At 38.2% G+C, this 17,522-nt stretch overlaps 1 long non-coding RNA gene across 2 annotated transcripts in view; it reads left to right on the top strand.

Annotated features, from left to right (window-relative positions):
• LOC145260634 (uncharacterized) overlaps positions 1–17,522 on the top strand; it is a 31,634-nt gene that overhangs the window by 11,519 nt on the left and 2,593 nt on the right. For both annotated transcript variants that reach the window (XR_013864344.1, XR_013864343.1), the window contains one exon: positions 6,327–6,685. This is a non-coding gene — a long non-coding RNA (uncharacterized LOC145260634). The remainder of the gene's footprint in view (positions 1–6,326; positions 6,686–17,522) is intronic.

The following is a 17,522-nucleotide window of genomic DNA, read 5'->3' as shown; positions in this document are numbered from 1 at the left end:
TGCATTTTTATTTATTTTTGTGTTGTTATAAATAAATTTACATCCATAATTCCCATCGACCTTTTGTTTGTTATTTTGGTTGTGTTTTTCTGTCTTATGTTTTACCATTGTCTCTGAAGAATTTGGATAATCCCTTCCCGTATTTATTTATTTACATTTTAATCCCGGAAGAAAAAAATTTTTCTTTATTATCGTTGCAATCCTATCTCTACAGTTCCCCGTGGAGATAGCTGAGTCATATATATATATATATATATATATATATATATATATATATATATAACACACACACACACACACACACACACACACACTTCTTGCTCGTCCGTCGGAATCGACGACGACCAAGATATCAATCAATTCGGCGTCAGGGGTTTGTGGGTCCTGAGATGGCTGATGAGGCCAATCCGTGCTCGGCAGACTCTTCCACACTCTGGACACGTGAAGGCGGTATCGGCAGGCTGTGAACAGGCAGCTCTCTCCTTCCTCCTCTTGCGCTTCTGCTGGTCGTGTGTCATGCGTTGATTCTCTGCCCTGTTGGCTCCTAGGCTGATGACGCAACACCAGGCCGAACGTTTAGCAGCACGACTCTCCCAAGACTGGGGGCTGATGTCAAAGTCTTTTAGGGACGTTCTCAGACAGTCTTTATATCGTTTCTTTTGGCTCCCTGCATTCCGCTTCCCCTGGCTGAGTTCCCCATAGAAAAGTTGTTTGGGGATTCGGCTGTCGTGCATGCGATAGACATGGCCTGCCCACCGGAGCTGGGTTTTGCGGATTATGGTGGTGATGGTATGGAGCCCCGCGCGCTTAAAGACTTCTGTGTCAGGAATTCTGTCTTGCCAGCGGATGTTGAGAAGATTACGGAGGCATCTGAGGTGGAAGCCATTTAACTGTTTTTCATGTCTTTTATATGGCGTCCAAGTTTCGCAGGCGTAGAGTAGGGTTGTCAGGACGACCGCTCGGTATACTTTTAGTTTGGTTGCGAGTGTAATGCCTCTCCTCTTCCACACATTGTCTCTAAGTCTTCCAAATGCACTGCTCGCTGTGGAGATCCTATGGTTAACCTCAATGTCAATGTTGGCGGTGCGGGAGAGGGTGCTGCCAAGGTAGGTGAATTGCTCCACAGCATGGATCTTCTGTCCTTTGACAGTGATGCCGGGTTCATGGTATGCATCTCCTGGGGCGGGTTGGTACATAACTTCTGTCTTCTTTGTACTGATGGTGAGACCAAAGTTGTCACAACTGGTGGAAAATCCGTCCATTTGCCGTTGCATCTCTATCTCATTTGGGGCATTAAGGGCACAGTCATCGGCAAAGAGAAGATCTCTGATGATGGTTTCCCTCACTTTCGTGACTGCCTGCATTCGCCTGATGTTAAACAATTCCCCGTCACATCTGTACCTGATGACAATGCCAGAGTGACTGTCTTTGAAAGCGTCCTGGAGCATGGCAGAGAAAACCATGCTGAAGAGCGTCGGGGCTAAGACACAGCCCTGCTTGACCCCGTTGGTCACAGGGAAGGGTTCTGAGGGGTCGCCGTCATCCAGGACATGAGCGGTCATGCCCTCATGGAACTGCCTGACAATGGCGATGAACCTGTCTGGACAACCAAATTTTTTCATGATCCGCCAGAGGCCATTTCGGCAAACAGTGTCGAAGGCCTTGGTCAGGTCGACGAACGTGGTGTAGAGGCCTCGGTGCTGCTCGACACACTTCTCCTGCAGTTGGCGTGCAGCAAAGATCATATCAGTCGTCGCGCGGCCCGCTCGAAAGCCACACTGGCTCTCGGGAAGAAGACCATCTTCAAGGTGCACCAGCAGGCGGTTGAGAAGGACGCGGGCCAGGATTTTCCCGGCGATGGAAAGAAGGGATATCCCGCGGTGGTTGTCACATGACTGACGATTTCCCTTGCGTTTGTAAATGTGAACGATAGTAGCATCACGAAAATCTTGTGGTAATTCTTCACTCTCCCACATGGATTGGAAGAGTTCTGTTAGTCTTAAAAGCAGTGTAGGTCCACCAGCTTTATATACTTCTGCTGGAATTGAGTCGGGGCCGGGGGCCTTCCCAGAGGAAAGTTGCTTGATGGCTTTGCTTACTTCCTCTGACGAGGGTGGGATGTCGAGCTCCTCATTGATAGGCTCCTGGCGTAGTCGATCGATGGCTTCATCGTTGATGGAAGATGGTCGGTTTAGCACACTGTTAAAGTGCTCCGCCCATCTATCAAGGATCTGCTTTTTGTCATTCAAGACAGTTGTTCCATCGGAGCTAAGCAAGGGGGAGGAGCTAGAGGACTGGGGACCGTAGACAGCCCTCAGCGCATCGTAAAACTTCCTCATATCCTGGCTATCGGCATGCTCCTGGATCTCATCTGCTTTGGCGCTGAGCCAGGCATCCTGCATGGAGCGGAGTCTGGCCTGCACCTTGCTGCGGATGTTGATGAAGGCAGCTTTCTTTGCAAAACACTTGGGGTCACTCTGATGTGCACGGAGAAGTTGGCGTTTCCCCTCCAGGAGGGGCTGAATCTCAGAGTCATTTTCATCAAACCAGTCCTGGTGCTTCTTTTGCTTGGGTCCAATGATTTCGAGAGCGATGGAGTAGGTGGAGTCTCTGAGGTGTGCCCACTGATCTTCGATAGTGTCCGAGATGGTGAGGGGGACAGATAGCTTGTCTTTGATTGCTTCCTGTAGCTCATGGATGACATCTGGACTTTTAAGTTTTTCCAGGTCAAGGCGCTTTGTGACTTTCTGGCCCTGAGGCCGCCTCTTGGGTTGGATGTAGAGGCACATTTTGGATATGATCAGGCGGTGGTCTGTCCAACAGTCGGCACCACACACAGCCTTGGTCAATCTTACGTCTCTCCTGTCCCTTGCCCTGATGATGACGTAGTCAATCAGATGCCAGTGGTGGGAGCGTGGGTGCATCCACGACGTCTTGTTACGGGTGGGTAGGCGGAACATGGTGTTGGTGATGGAAAGGTCGTGTGCAGCGCAAAGGCTGAGCAGCCGTAGGCCGTTGCTATTGCACTTGCCCACTCCATGGTGGCCAAGGACCCGGTCCCAAGTGGAATGGTCCATGCCAACGCGGGCATTGAAGTCGCCGAGGACGATGAGCTTCTCTCTCTGTGGAGCAGCGGAGATGAGGCTTTCCAGATCTTCATAGAACTGGTCCTTAGTATCTTTGGGGTTAGTCATGGTTGGTGCGTAGGCGCTGATCAGTGTGGCGATTCTTGCCTTGTTAAGCGGAAGTTGCATCTTCATCAGCCGGTCATTGATGCCGTCCGGGATGCTAACCAGCTTCCTCACGTGCTCAGTTTTGATGGCGAAGCCCACGCCAGCCTCTCTGCGCTCCTCGCCGCTGCGTCCACTCCAAAAAAAGGTGTAGCCGCCACCTGACTCTGTCAGTTGACCCTTGTCTGAGAGGCGAGTCTCACTGAGGGCTGCGATGTCTACCTTATAACGGAAAGGGCTCCCTTGCTACGAGAGCAGTTCTTCTCTCGGGTCGGTCAGCTCTGGTGTTGTCGAGCAAAGTACGGACATTCCATGATGCTAAGGTAAGCACCAACCCTTTCTTTCTCATGTCTCGACCGCTGTGAGGGAAACCCCACCAGCCGCGGTATGCTGGCCAGGGGTGATGGTGAAGCAGCTATGTTTAGGGCTCCTTTTATCGCCCTGTCCTCATGCCATGGAGGCGAGCAGAGTGATCCTGAAAAGGACTGCTTGGTCGGCCAGCCAGTTGCCTGCACCCCCTCGCTGCTTCGGTCGAGTGGAGTACGACCAGTTTCTGGGCCGCCTGTGTGCAGGTTTGCAGCTACAGCTCCCAGTGATTTCCACACCTGCTGCTTTGCCGCTCGCCCATCGCCACAGGGCTTGGTGTTGACGCAATGTTTGACACCCTGACTTGCGCTGGATTTGGATTATAGTGAGGGGGACTTGCGCTGCATCGGCCTCACTCTCTCGTCCTGGCCCGCCCAATTCCAACGGCAAGACATAGTCGAGACGGCTGGGGACGAACAAGGGTGCAGGAGCTGCCGGAGGGAGGCAAGTATGCCATCCAACCGCCTAAGGGGCTCCACTCCATCGTTTCTGTCGGGGTTGCTCCCCTAGCCTTATCCATTTCCATGGCTCTCACAAGGCAGTGAGGCCATTTGACCCATGGCTGGGATAGGGATTGGTAATGTGTCAGGGCATGTCCACACGTCGGTGGGCCGTAGCACAGTCCCTCTGGGACTCCCTACTGTTCCGAGATCCTCTACTGATTTAGCCTGGAGTCGCATGACAACCAGTTACCGTGTGTGACCACGAGGAGGCACAGCAGAGGTCTTGATGATGGAGAGGCTGTGTACTGACAGGAGAAGACTTACGCACTCGGCTTCTCGTTTCACGCAAGGCTAGCCAGTGGTGGTTGCTGAGAGCGAGATGGTGCGTAAGCCAAGACGCTACCTTATAGCTAACACACTTGCGCATCACATCACCCTGTGTGCATTGCACACACACACACACACACACACACTTGTTTTTAATAATAATTCTTTTTTTTTTTTTTTAATTGCCTTATTAGTCCCCAAAAAGCGAGTTTTAATACAGAAATCAGCCTTTGCTGGATCAAAACAAATAAGAGGCAGGTACGTCCAAGGTTGGAGTATTGCTGTCACATCTGGGCAGGAGCTGCTAGGAAAAGCTTATCCTACCTTGACAGAGTTCAGAATGGACTTCGTAGCCTAGTGGGGGATGCCTTTTTCTCTTCCCAGCAACCTCTTTCTGACAGAAGAGATGTTGTGAGCCTGTCTCTGTTTTATCGTTACTTTCATGGCAAGTGCTCGTCTGAGCTCCAGTCTATAATTCCACCTCGCCAAACCTTTATAAAAACGCTCGCCTAGTTGAAACTATTATCAATAATTTCTCCCACTCTTTATCTGTGCCTAAACCTAAACGTAGATTCCATGAACAAAGCTTCTTTCTTAGAACTGCACACCTGTGGAACTCTCTTCCGTTTACCTGCTTTCCAGCTGACTATAATATGGTTGTCTTCAAGTCCAATGTAAACAAGATCTTGATGAGCCGTTCCTCTTAATCCAATTTATCAAATTTATACTTCTAACGATTACTATGATATTGTCCTTTTGACCACTGTACACTCTTTAACCCTTATCCTCGAGTGGCCTCTTGGCCTTGATAAGTGGTGATTCCTTTATAAAAAAAAAAAAATGACAAGGCAGCGTGCAGAATTCCTATGTCCAAAATGTAAAAAATTCAATTTTATTTTTAAAATTTATAGAGGAAACATTATTAAACCTTAATATATATAACCAATTCTTAATGCTGCAATATTTTAAGTTATAAATTTATTATATTTTTCACTAGAATCTCTTGTCCTTTTCTTTTCCATGTTTAAGCTTAACCATATTACTTTTCATGCTCGCATTTTTCTATTATAATATATATATATATATATATATATATATATATATATATACTAGCATGGGTGCCCGGCGTTGCCCGGGTGTGAGGTGTATGCTGGGCAAAAAAAAGAAAAACAAAAAAAACGGTCAATTTTTTTTTAACTTTGACCCCTATTATGACCCCCTTAACATTTATTGTTTAGTGATCTAAGTTAGATCCATGTCCAGGGAACCTATATCTAAAATCTCAAGTGTTTAGACCCAAAATTGTCGGAGGAGTTTGGTAGAGTTCTCAAAGGTCAAATCATTGAACTTTGACCCCTTAACAGCCAAATTTCTGGCCGAAAAGTGATTACATAGATTTTCACAAATCTCAGTACCCTGTATATCAAATTTCGAGTCTGTAGACTAAAAATTGACAGTTATTGCGTAAAGAAATGTACAGACAGACACACAGACAGATACACATTCACATTCACTTTTATAGTGCCCGGCTAAGTGTGTCAGAAATTTTGTGAAAAATATTTAATAATTCGATCCCCTGTCTTTCCAAGCTTATAACTACTCAAAAAATGTAATTAAAGCCCTAATTTTTTTTTTCAATTAAAGAAGCAAGGACCAAGGTTTCATTTAAAAAAAAAAAGAAAAAAAAAAAGGTTTTTAACTTCGGACCTTACAGGTAAATTTCTAAAAAAAAAATACTTCTTTTTTTTTGTTTTAAATTTGAATATATTATTTATTGATCTTTTATCTTCAATTTGTGATATATAAAACTTTGGTGAGTAAATTAATTATTTACTTTTTAATAGACATTTCAAAATGGGAGGCGTGAATTAATTCGACCCCCTGTCTTTCCAAGCTTATAACTACTCGAAAAATGTAATTCAACCCCTAATTTTCTTTCTTTTTTTTTTTTCAATTAAAGGAGCAAGGACCAAGGTTTCAAAAAGGTAAAGCTCAAATTTACACACCTATATGCGCATTGTTATTATCGATCGAAATATATGCAATGAAATTGAACATCTGACTCAACAATTGATGCAATATATCCACATCCCCAAGGACTCTGGATTTCTTCTAAACCTCAACATCAACGAATCTTTATATCGCTGAAGAGGACGACCATCACATATGCCCTTCAAATTGACGGTATGGGACAACCAAATATTCTGGATATATCAGATTACTCGATCACCTTTGATTTTTCCCTTGGATCACTACTCGTCCGACCTGCCAGTAATATCCTGGAAACTATTGAACTCATTCTGATATTGGACTGCTCAGGTTGTATGATATCCTTTTTCTATGACTTTTAAGCACCATTTAAATAACTTTTAAATAACATTTTCAATATATGCGTTGGAAAGCAAAATATCTGTTTATTCATAGCTGAACATTTTCCTAATTGCATTTCGTTTCCTCTGATGATATGAGCCATTATTGAAAATCCATGGATTAAGGAAATAAAAATAATTTTTCTCCATATATTCCTTGTTTCAAACAATAAATTCTTAACTCAAATATATTTGTATATATTTTAATTTAAAGAATTTAACTTTAATCATTAAGCTTATATATATATATATAATATATATATGAACAAATGATTAATAAAACATGTTAAAAGACATCTTGAAAAAGAGTTAAAAACATTTAATTTTAAAAAAGGAAACACAAGATAAGTGGATAGTCCTTAATCCGCGGAGTTTCGAAGAAATACTCTCTTTCTCATCAGAGGGCAGGAATTAGCAAAATGCAGGATCGGATTTTGCATATAAAAGTATTTAATGAAACTACAAGTAAGTCACAGATCTTACTTGGTTAAAAAAAAAGGGTGAGGTAAGGGGAACAGGAGGCAAAAGAAAAATGATAAAAAGATTTCACATGAATGGACAGTCCGGTGAAGGGTAAAAATGCAAAAATGGTAAAATGCAAAACGGTCGAATTTAAAATTTCAATCCAATGGGTAAATTCCAAATGGTCCAAAGTAATCCAAAAGGCAGAGTTCCTTGGAAAAAAGCGCAAATGGAATGAATTCCAAATCATTAAAAGAAAAGTACTGGAGAGAATATATATATATATATATATATATATATATATATATATATATATATATATATATATATATATATATATATTTTAATTTACAGAATTTAACTTTAATCATTAAGCTTATATATATATATATATATGAGAGGATGATGAAGATGTCTTTACTGAACTTGTGCTGATAACTCATGGGTCCTTGTATTAATTCTGCATTAGTAGATGAAAGAAAACGAGTTTGTTTTTAATTAAGGATAACAAGCAAATCTGAACTTTTCTGAAGAGAGGTCTTTTTCTTCAACTGACTTATTTAAGCAAAGTTTTTTAAAAGCGTCACACAAGAATGTTCAGTTTCTGTTCTATCTCGACTTGGATCTTCTGACCACTCTGTTGTATAAATTAAGATAAAAATGAAATATAACAAGTCCTCAGACATACCTCTCCATCGTACAGTATATCGATACTCTATGGCTGACTGGGATAGCTTCCATACATTTATATCAGATCTACCTCTGTGTTCCATGTTTAAAAAGGATGTGTCCTCTATAGTATCAGACCTGACGGAATGGTTAATTGTAGGTGTAGACCGTTTCATACCCTCAAAAATATTCCAGCAAAAACCTAACAGCCAGCTGGGGTTCTCTCCAGAATGTGCTGCTGCCATTGTGCACAGAAATCATTTTTTCTATTGCTTCCAACATAATAGATGTACTGAGACTAAAGCCACTTTCAGGACTGCCAGCAACCACTGTAAAAAAGTAATAAAGAACACAAGAGAATTGTATGCTCAGTTTGTCAAGTCCAAAGTAGTTGAGCAGCGGCTTGGTTCCTACCAGTCTTGGCAAATAGCAAACAGAATCCTGAACAGAAGCGTGTGATCTATCCCAACTATCATCAATGGACCTGAGGTAATCTCGTTAGCATCAGACAAAGCCAAACTCTTTGCCAATAACTTTGCAGCTAATTTTACCCTTTGTGACCAAGGCTGCCTACCCCCAATATTTCCTCCTGTATCAGAAAACACGCTATGTGATATACAAATATTTGTATGTTATGTTGCCAAGCTAATTAAAAACCTTGATTCCAGTAAAGCAACCAACCCTGACAGTATTCGAATTATAGTATTAAAAAAACTTCAATCAGAACTAGCGCCCATACTTACAAAACTGTTTAAACGTTGTCTTAAGGAGAATTGCTTCCTATAACCCTGAAAAATCTCATTAGTATGCCCTGTATTTAAAAATTCAGGTGATCGGTCATCTCCCTCTCAGTACAGGCCAATAAGTCTCCTGTGCATCATGAGTAAGCTGCTGGAATCTGTGTTAAATAGAGAAGTAATCAACCATCTCAGCAAAAATAACCTTCTTAGTGACACACAATATGGCTTCCGTTCTGCTAGCATCTGCAGCAGATGTGTCTCATAGGATTAGCGAATCTCTCGACAGACTTTCTAGGGCAATTGCTCTTGACATATCAAAGGCCTTTGATAGGGTATGGTATAAAGGTTTACTTCACAAGATCTACAGCTATGGTATAGCTGGAAATGTCTTTTCAATTATTAAATCATTTCTCTGATAGGTTCATAAGAGTAGCTGATGGGAAGAAATCAAAAGCTCACAGTATTAATGCTGGAGTCCCTCAGAGGTCTATCCTGGGCCCAACTCTATTCTTTATCTGCATAAATTATCTTCCAAATCACATCCTTACATCATTCGTAGACATTTATGCTGATGACACTACCATCTATGGTAGCACATCTAAGACTGTAAACGACCAAGTTCTCTCCGATTCTCTCTCCTCTGATCTTGTGCACATGGTACAATGGGGAAAGAAGTGGCTGATTACTTTTAATGCATCTAAAACCAAGCTTTTATCTTTACATCATCATCGCAACGATCCCCATCTGGCATCAATTGAAATGAATAGCTCTCGTCTTTGGGAGTCCTCATGTTTTGACAAGCCTCTAGGTTTGACCTTTACTCCTGATTTGAAATGAAACACGTATATCAAATCCGTTGCCAAGGCCGCTGGAAAAATGGTGTGATCCTTCTATCAATCCAGTAGATATCTCACTACTGATGCAATTCTCTATCTATATAAGAGCCAGGTACGTCCAAGGATGGAGTACTGTTGCCACATCTGGGCAGGAGCTGCTAGAAAAGACTTATCCTGCCTTGATAGAGATCAAAATAGACTTTGTGGTTTCGTAAGGGATGTCCTTTTCTCTTCCCTGCAACCTCTATCTCACAGAAGAGATGTTACGAGTTTATCTTTGCTTTATCGGTATTTTCATGGCAAGTGCTTAACTGAGGTTCAATTTATGGTCCCCCCCCCTCGCCAAGCTTTCACAAGAAACACTCGTCTAGCTGAAAATACTATCAATAATTGCCCCCACTCTTTATCTTTGCTTAAACCTAAACGTAGATTCTATGAACAAAGCTTCTTTCTTAGAACTGCATGCCTGTGGAACTGTCTTCTGTTTTCCTGCTTTCTAGCTGACTATAATATGGTTGTCTTCAAGTCCAATGTAAACAAGTTTTTGATGAGCTGTTCCACTTAAGTTAACAAATTCACCAAATTTCCATTACTAACGATTACTATATTCTTCAATTGACTATGGTACACTCTTTAACTTTTATCCTCGAGTGGCCTCTGAGCCTTGATAAGTGATGATACCTATATAAAAAAAAAACTCAGGTAGTCTATAACCGCTTATATTCTTCGCTATTGTTTTTAGTAATGTGACGATTCCAATATATTTCCCCGAGTCTGATACAATTACCGATTCTGATTCCAATTCTGATATTTTTTTTTTGAAACACTTCTTTTTGTATTTTATTTTACTACTTAAGCGATGAGAGTTATCTCCCGTTTGCTTTGCAAGTAATTGCGTCCCACCCTCTACTTTTTTCGACTGAACATGCTTTTTTTTATTTATTTATTCTTTTTTTAATTTGAAGGACAGGAAATTTACAGCACGTATGTGGAAATTTACAGCACGTATGTGGAAAAAAATTTCCTTACCTAGGGTGGGTAATGTACAACACATATTTAAAATTATTTGCATAATTTTCTTTATTTCACAGGTAAGTTTGTTTTTACATTAGAGTGCTATAGTGAAGAAGCACCGGATTTTTTTATATAAATGTTATACTACTCGAATATATTACATGATTTTCGATTTTGATAACTTATGTACGTCACGGATAAGAATTTCTTTGTTTTTAATATTGGTAATTCAGTGTACAAGTACCTTATTTCCTGGGTAGGATACTGTAGAAGTACCTTTTTTTTTTCTAATTTAAAAATGAAAGAACTCGATACTTTTCAGTAATTTTCTATTGTGCTAAATTTTCTGAGGTTGTGCGGTTGCAGGTGTGCTGTTGACTATCATTTGAGACAACACCATAAAGAAAATTTGGTTCTTTTAAAGGATATGGGTAATCTCCAGGAAAAAAAAAAAAAACCAAAAACATTTCAAATAGATTCAGAAAGTTTTCTGATTGGTCCAAAATATAATTATTTATTTTTATTTAGGATAATGTATGCGCAGACGACGTGCTCACAAACGTGTTTATGCATTTTGATAACATCCGACGCTACAATTACGTCGCCCCACATCCACCATTCTTGAATTTTTTTTTTTTTTTTTTTTTTTTGACATTTTCGATTTCTATGTTGCTATTGGTGATCCCTAAAGAAGAAAATTGCATATTCAATCTAATTTTTCTTTGCTCTTCATTTGAAACAACACTATATCCATTATGACGTCCATTATGACGTCATCCTACACGGTATAAATTTTCAAGAAGAAAACTAAAACCGGAAAACATAAAAAAAATAAATAAATAAATAAAAGTTTATTTGTTCAGAAGAGTTTATAATATCTTTTGAAAGCGTTATTTCGTAAGGTTAAGTTTCAAAATTTTAGAACAATAAGTAATGTTATAGAATTTTTTATGAATTGAAAAGTGAGTTTGAATTTTTTTGAGATTTTTCGGTAACATCCACTCTTATGAAAGAAGTTTTTGTCTTAGTCATTTAGCCAGTGGTATTAACCCTAGTCGAGTTGAACTGGCTTCCACCATTTTGTTAAAATCTCGATTATCTATACCTATATAAAGTTGAGTTTTTCACTGCACCTACAGTGATATTAAAAGCCTACTTTTTCTATTTAAAAAATTATTGAAACGAACTTATTAATATACTCAATCATAGATATGCGAGTGACTAAATAAAGGTGAACTAATTTGCATATTTTTTGAGAATCAAACTTTAATTATTCATTTTTATGGTTTCTTATTAAATGATTGGTTTCATTTCATTATTACATTGAATTCTATTTATGCATAGTTTCAGGATTGTGCATAATTGCATAGCATTTAGAATGCCAACGTTCTAGTACACGCGAATATATATATATATATATATATATATATATATATATATATATATATATATATATATATATATAAGGTGAAATTAAAGCCAAGAACAACGCGAGATTTTTTTTTTTTTATATAGAGTAAAATTATTTCAACTCTAAACAACAGTAGCTTTTTTTTCCTGTTGTATCCAATGGTGTTATAAATCTCAATATATTTCGGACTTATTAGTCCTTTTTCAAGAGAAGACAGCGGAAGGGTGTTCTTCATGAGTACAAACTCTGTCTGGCCGAGACCGAGGGATATAAGTAGGTTGTCGTTTGCTTGAAGCATTGTTGAAGAAAATTATAAGGTGAAATTAAAGCCAAGAACAATGCGAGATTTTTTTTTTTTTTTATATAGAGTAAAATTATTTCAACTCTAAACAACAGTAGTTTTTTTTTTTTTTTTTCCTGTTGTATCCAATGGTGTTATAAATCTCAATATATTTCGGACTTATTAGTCCTTTTTCAAAAGAAGACAGCGGAAGGGTGTTCTTCATGAGTGCAAACTCTGTCTGGCCGAGACTGAGGGATATAAGTAGGTTGTCGTTTGCTTGAAGCATTGTTGAAGAAAATTATAATAATATAAAAAAAAATTTAATAAAATAAAAAAAAAAATCTCGCATTGTTCTTGGCTTTAATTTCACCTTATAATTTTCTTCAACAATGTTTCAAGCAAACGACAACCTACTTATATATATATATGTATGTATAGTTACGGACTGGTATGAAGCTGAGTCGGGGTGGATGTCTCCTGGTAAGAATCTTATGACTCTATGTCAGCACTTCACCCTATGTTGTCCGTAACACAATATAAAAATAAAAATAAAATAATGACAAGTAAAGTGTCGTCCACGATTTGTGACCTATTTGACACGTTGTCTGAGGTTATCATTAGCACATTTTGTTCTGAACGATTCAAACTCAAAGCAAGAATGACACAACGCTAAAATCTTAAAACACAAATTTTATTCAACATCCTTAAAAAAGTTTAATATCACACCACAATAGGTTGGGGTGAGGTCGGATGATAAAAAAAGGAAACATCATAAAAGAAAGAAAAGAAAACAAGGTGACAAACAAAAAAAAAATAATATGAGAGAAAATGTATATACCATTTCCATTATGGTATGACAGTTCGGCTAAGGACAAGGAGTGGGGATATCGGGATGGGGAAATCATAATAGTCATTTAACTTTATTCAATTGGACTTTCGTATTTCATAATGTCTCTGCAAAGTTCATCGTTCACAAGATTTTTCCTGTTTGGTTACTTCTTGGATGGGGACGTCCGTCCACATAATGATATTTTTGTTCGTTGCAACTCTCTTCTGATTGATCTTTAATATCTTCGCCGTGAACTTTTCATGATGTCCATTCTCAGCCGAAAGAATTCAACTCCTGTTTATTTTAGGGAAATCTGTTTACGCTGCGCTTTGGGCATTCCTAAGCATCACCGGCTCATATCGAATTTTTGTTATTTTTTCTTATTCATTATTCGCTCAAACGTAAACAAAACAACCGGTCCATTTGACATCGTTCACTGCTCTCCGCAGTCTCTTTTTCTTTTTTTTCTTGCCTCTCAATATTTTTATACAAACGCTATCGTTTATCACTGTTAAAAAGAACGCTCAGTTCAAAACTGCTTTTTTCTTTTTTTTTTGTTCACGTTGATTTCACTTTTTCTTTCTCTCTCTTCCCTTTTCATCAGCTTCGCTGATAGTGGGCTCTCTCGCGCATTGCATTTTCAGGAGGGAGGGGTGGTGTGTACGTTTCGAACGCTAGTGCGTTCATTTGTTTGTTGCTATTATTATTTATTTATTTATTTTTTATTGAATTTAAATTCACCGTTCGTCGTAGGCATTCCCTAAGAGATAAAAAAAACAAACTATTTCTTATTCCGTCATGATTATTTCCTAATTTATCAACCGATATCAACCAGCCTCTCTACCAATATAACAATATATATATACACATGCACACATATATGTTTATGTGGAAATAGTCTTTATTCACTTATATTTCCTTTTTAGATATACCAATCCTTATTTAAAAAGCTCAATGTAATTACAGAGCATATAAAAATAAATGACAATTCTATATTCCAAATTTCATGATGTTGACCATCTTACAATTTATTTCTTTAATTCAGTTGACACTTACAATTCTTGACAGTATCTGTTTCCTAGCACAAAATCAATCACTTAATTATGTATCAAAATATAATTTTATCAGTCAATGAATCTATTTTGCCCTTAACTCATCAGAAGAAATAGCAACAATCAATCCACTAAAGGGAAATAAAATGCGTTTGGACATGATTCAAAAATCCAAAAATTGGAAGAGAAGCTGCAAACACACTATAGTTTGCTTACATTACGGCATTTTGAATTTAGAAATCTAAATTCGAAATGACATAATGAAAGAAAAATATAAGTTATTTGCAACTTCTCTTAAAGAATTAAAGTAATAAATTGTAAGATGGTCAACATCATGAAATTTTGGATATAGACTTTTGTCATTTATTTGATTGAGTCATCCACATATAGTACTGTTTTGCTGTTTCACAGCTCATCAGTGCAGCTAGACAAGCAATTACCTCAAGCCAGGATCGAAACCCGATCGCCCAAACGACAGTCGGAGCTTCTAACTGTTGATCTATATTGCTGCTACTACATGGGCAGTGAATTAATAATGTTTGGCATTGTCTAAAGTACCTAAGCTCAATTTGTTTACACAAAGAGCATCGCTTAATATGCTAATGGCAATTTGTATATCACTTCCCAATATGCTCAATCTAAGATAGGGAGCATTATAGTCATCCACATATAGTGCTGTTTCGCTGTTTCGCAGCTCATCAGTGTGGCTAGACAAGCAACTACCTCAAGCTAGGATATATATGGTCTGTTTATTATGCAAACATTATTGGTTACATATGTGCAAACATATTTCAATGGAGTCCTAATTTAAAGGGACACATCTCATCAGACCAAAAAATAATGTGTCCTTCCTTGGTCTGACGAGAAGGTCCCTTTAAATTGGGACTCCACTGAAACATGTATGCACATATGTAACCAATAATGGTTTATAATAAACAGATTATATACCTGCTCTGTCCTCCATTGAGTACTCATTAATAATTATGTGGGTTTCATTGGTTTTACATCTAGGAAACCAATTTATACAGCAATTATATATATATATATATATATATATATATATATATATATATATTTGTATATTTTGGCAGCAAGTCAGTATTTAGACACGTGTGATTGAATACGAGTTATTCCTTTTTCCAATCTTTATAGAAATCTTTTCAATTTGCCAAGCAGTCTTTTTAATTTTAGAAGGCATATATATAGAATGGCGCCAAAAAGTTGTTGCTTGACCATATTTTTTTTCTCAAGCGCTTTCAATCAGTGCATCCGATTATCGTCCGGAGCAATTTTTGTTTTCTTTTTCTTTTCTTTTCCTTTGAGGCTTGGTGTATTATAATTTTTTTTTTCTTTTTAATTGGCTATAAAGGTGGGTGCAGAAGGGTTGGGGGCGAATTATTTTTATTTTATTTTTATTTTCGATTTTCTTATTTTATACTTTATTAATTTAGTTTCATGTTAGTTATTAAATATTGTTACTGTATTTTTCCCGGTTTTAAATGAGATCCGGTTTAAAAAGGACTGTAGTTTTTTGATAAGGATGGCTTCTAGTGATTTTAGTTGTCATGTGCAGTTGTTAAGATATTGAATTTTAGTATTTTTAGTTAAGATATTTGTAAGTTAGGTGTTGTTTTATAGCACTATTGTCAGCTAAATGATAGGTTAGTCGTTGGGAGAGTGTTGTTGTGTGGCCTATGTATGCGTTGTATGAGTTTTTCGAGTGGGTTCGGAGACCTTCTTTGAAGGGGCAAATATATTCATACACTAAATTAGTTTGGTTTAGTGTAGTGTTTGTATTTTTATTGTTTTTAATTATTAAATTAGAAGTTTTAAATTTAGTATAATATATTATTAGTTTGATCTTCTTATTTTGGTCGGTGAGTCTATATAATATGCCTGCCGAAATTAAAAAGACAGTTCGGCAAATCGAAAGGATTTCCAGAAAGGTCGGAAAAAGGAATAACTCTGTCGTGTTCAATCAGACATGTCCATATATATATATGTATATATTTCTGTGGAAATATTCTTTATTCACTTATATTTCCTTTTTCTATATACAAATCCTTATTTAAGAAGATCAATGTGTATGTCTCAGAAGTAGAGTGAAAAGCTTATCTTATTTTTCTTTCATTATTATTATTGGAATCTTTTCTTTTTTCCTTGTACACATTTTTGTTAATTATTCCATGGATTTCTGCCTTTGGATTATTATGGACCATCTTCTTTCAATTACGGGATTTCCTTGGATTTTACTTGTACAAATGGAAATTCTTTTAACTTTCTTGAAGTTATACATTTGGATTTTACCGTTACTGGATTTTTTATCTTCCACCAGACTATCCATTCATGTGTAATCACCTTTTTCTTCACCATATTCCCTCTGCTTCACTTTTTTTGTTTTCAAGTAAGATCTTTGACTTACTTGTTGTTCCATCAAATACTTCTGCATGCAAAATCCGATCCCGCATTTTGCTAATTCCTACCCTCTGATGAGAAGGAAAGTACATTAATGATCTTCCAAATCACATCCTTACATCATTCGTAGACATTTATGCTGACGACACTACCATCTATGGTAGCACATCTAAGACAGTAAATGACAAAGTTCTCTCGGATTCTCTCTCCTCTGATCTTGATCACGTTGTACAATGGGGAAAGGAGTGGCTGGTTACTTTTAATGCATCTAAAACCAAGCTTCTATCTTTACATCATCAACGTTCTGATCCCCATCTGGCATCAATTAAAATGAATGGCTCTCGTCTTGGGGAGGCCTCAGGTTTTGACAGGCTTCTGGGCTAGACCTTTACTCCTTATCTTAAATGGAATACGTACATCAAATCTGTTGCCAAGGCCGCTGTAAAAATGGTGTGATCCTTCTAGCGATCCAGTAGATATCTCACTGCTGATGCTATTCTCTATCTATATAAGAGCCAGATACGTCAAAGGATGGAATACTGTTGCTACATATGGGCAGGAGCTGCTCGAAAAGACTTGTCCTGCCTTGATAGGGTTCAAAATAGACTTTGTGGCCTGGTGGGAGATGTCCTTTTCTTTTCGCTGCAACCTCTATCTCACAGAAGAGATGTTGCGAGTTTGTCTCTCCTTTATCGTTATTTTCATGGAAAGTGTTCGACTGAGCTTCAATCTATGGTCCCCCCCTTGCCAAACTTTCACAAGACACACTAGACTAGCTGAAAACATTATCAATAATTTTCCCCACTCTTTATCTGTGCCTAAACCTAAACATAGATTCCATGATCAAAGCTTCTTTCTTAGAACTGCACGCCTGTGGAATTGTCTTCCGTTTTCCTGCTTTCCAGCTGTCTATAATATGGTTGTCTTCAAGTCCAACATGAACAAGTTTCTGATGAGCCGTTCCACTTAAGTTAACAAATTTACCGAACTTCCATTACTATCGATTACTATATTGTCCTTTTGACTACTGTACACTCTTTACCCCTTATCCTTGAGTGGCCTATCGGTCTTGATAA

The sequence above is a fragment of the Euprymna scolopes genome, chromosome 36 (genome assembly GCF_053919585.1).
Source record: "Euprymna scolopes isolate OS-2025 chromosome 36, ASM5391958v1, whole genome shotgun sequence".
Classification (NCBI taxonomy): domain Eukaryota; kingdom Metazoa; phylum Mollusca; class Cephalopoda; order Sepiida; family Sepiolidae; genus Euprymna; species Euprymna scolopes.
The sequence above is the reverse complement of the archived record's forward strand: the minus strand, read 5'-3'. Positions and strand labels throughout refer to the sequence as shown.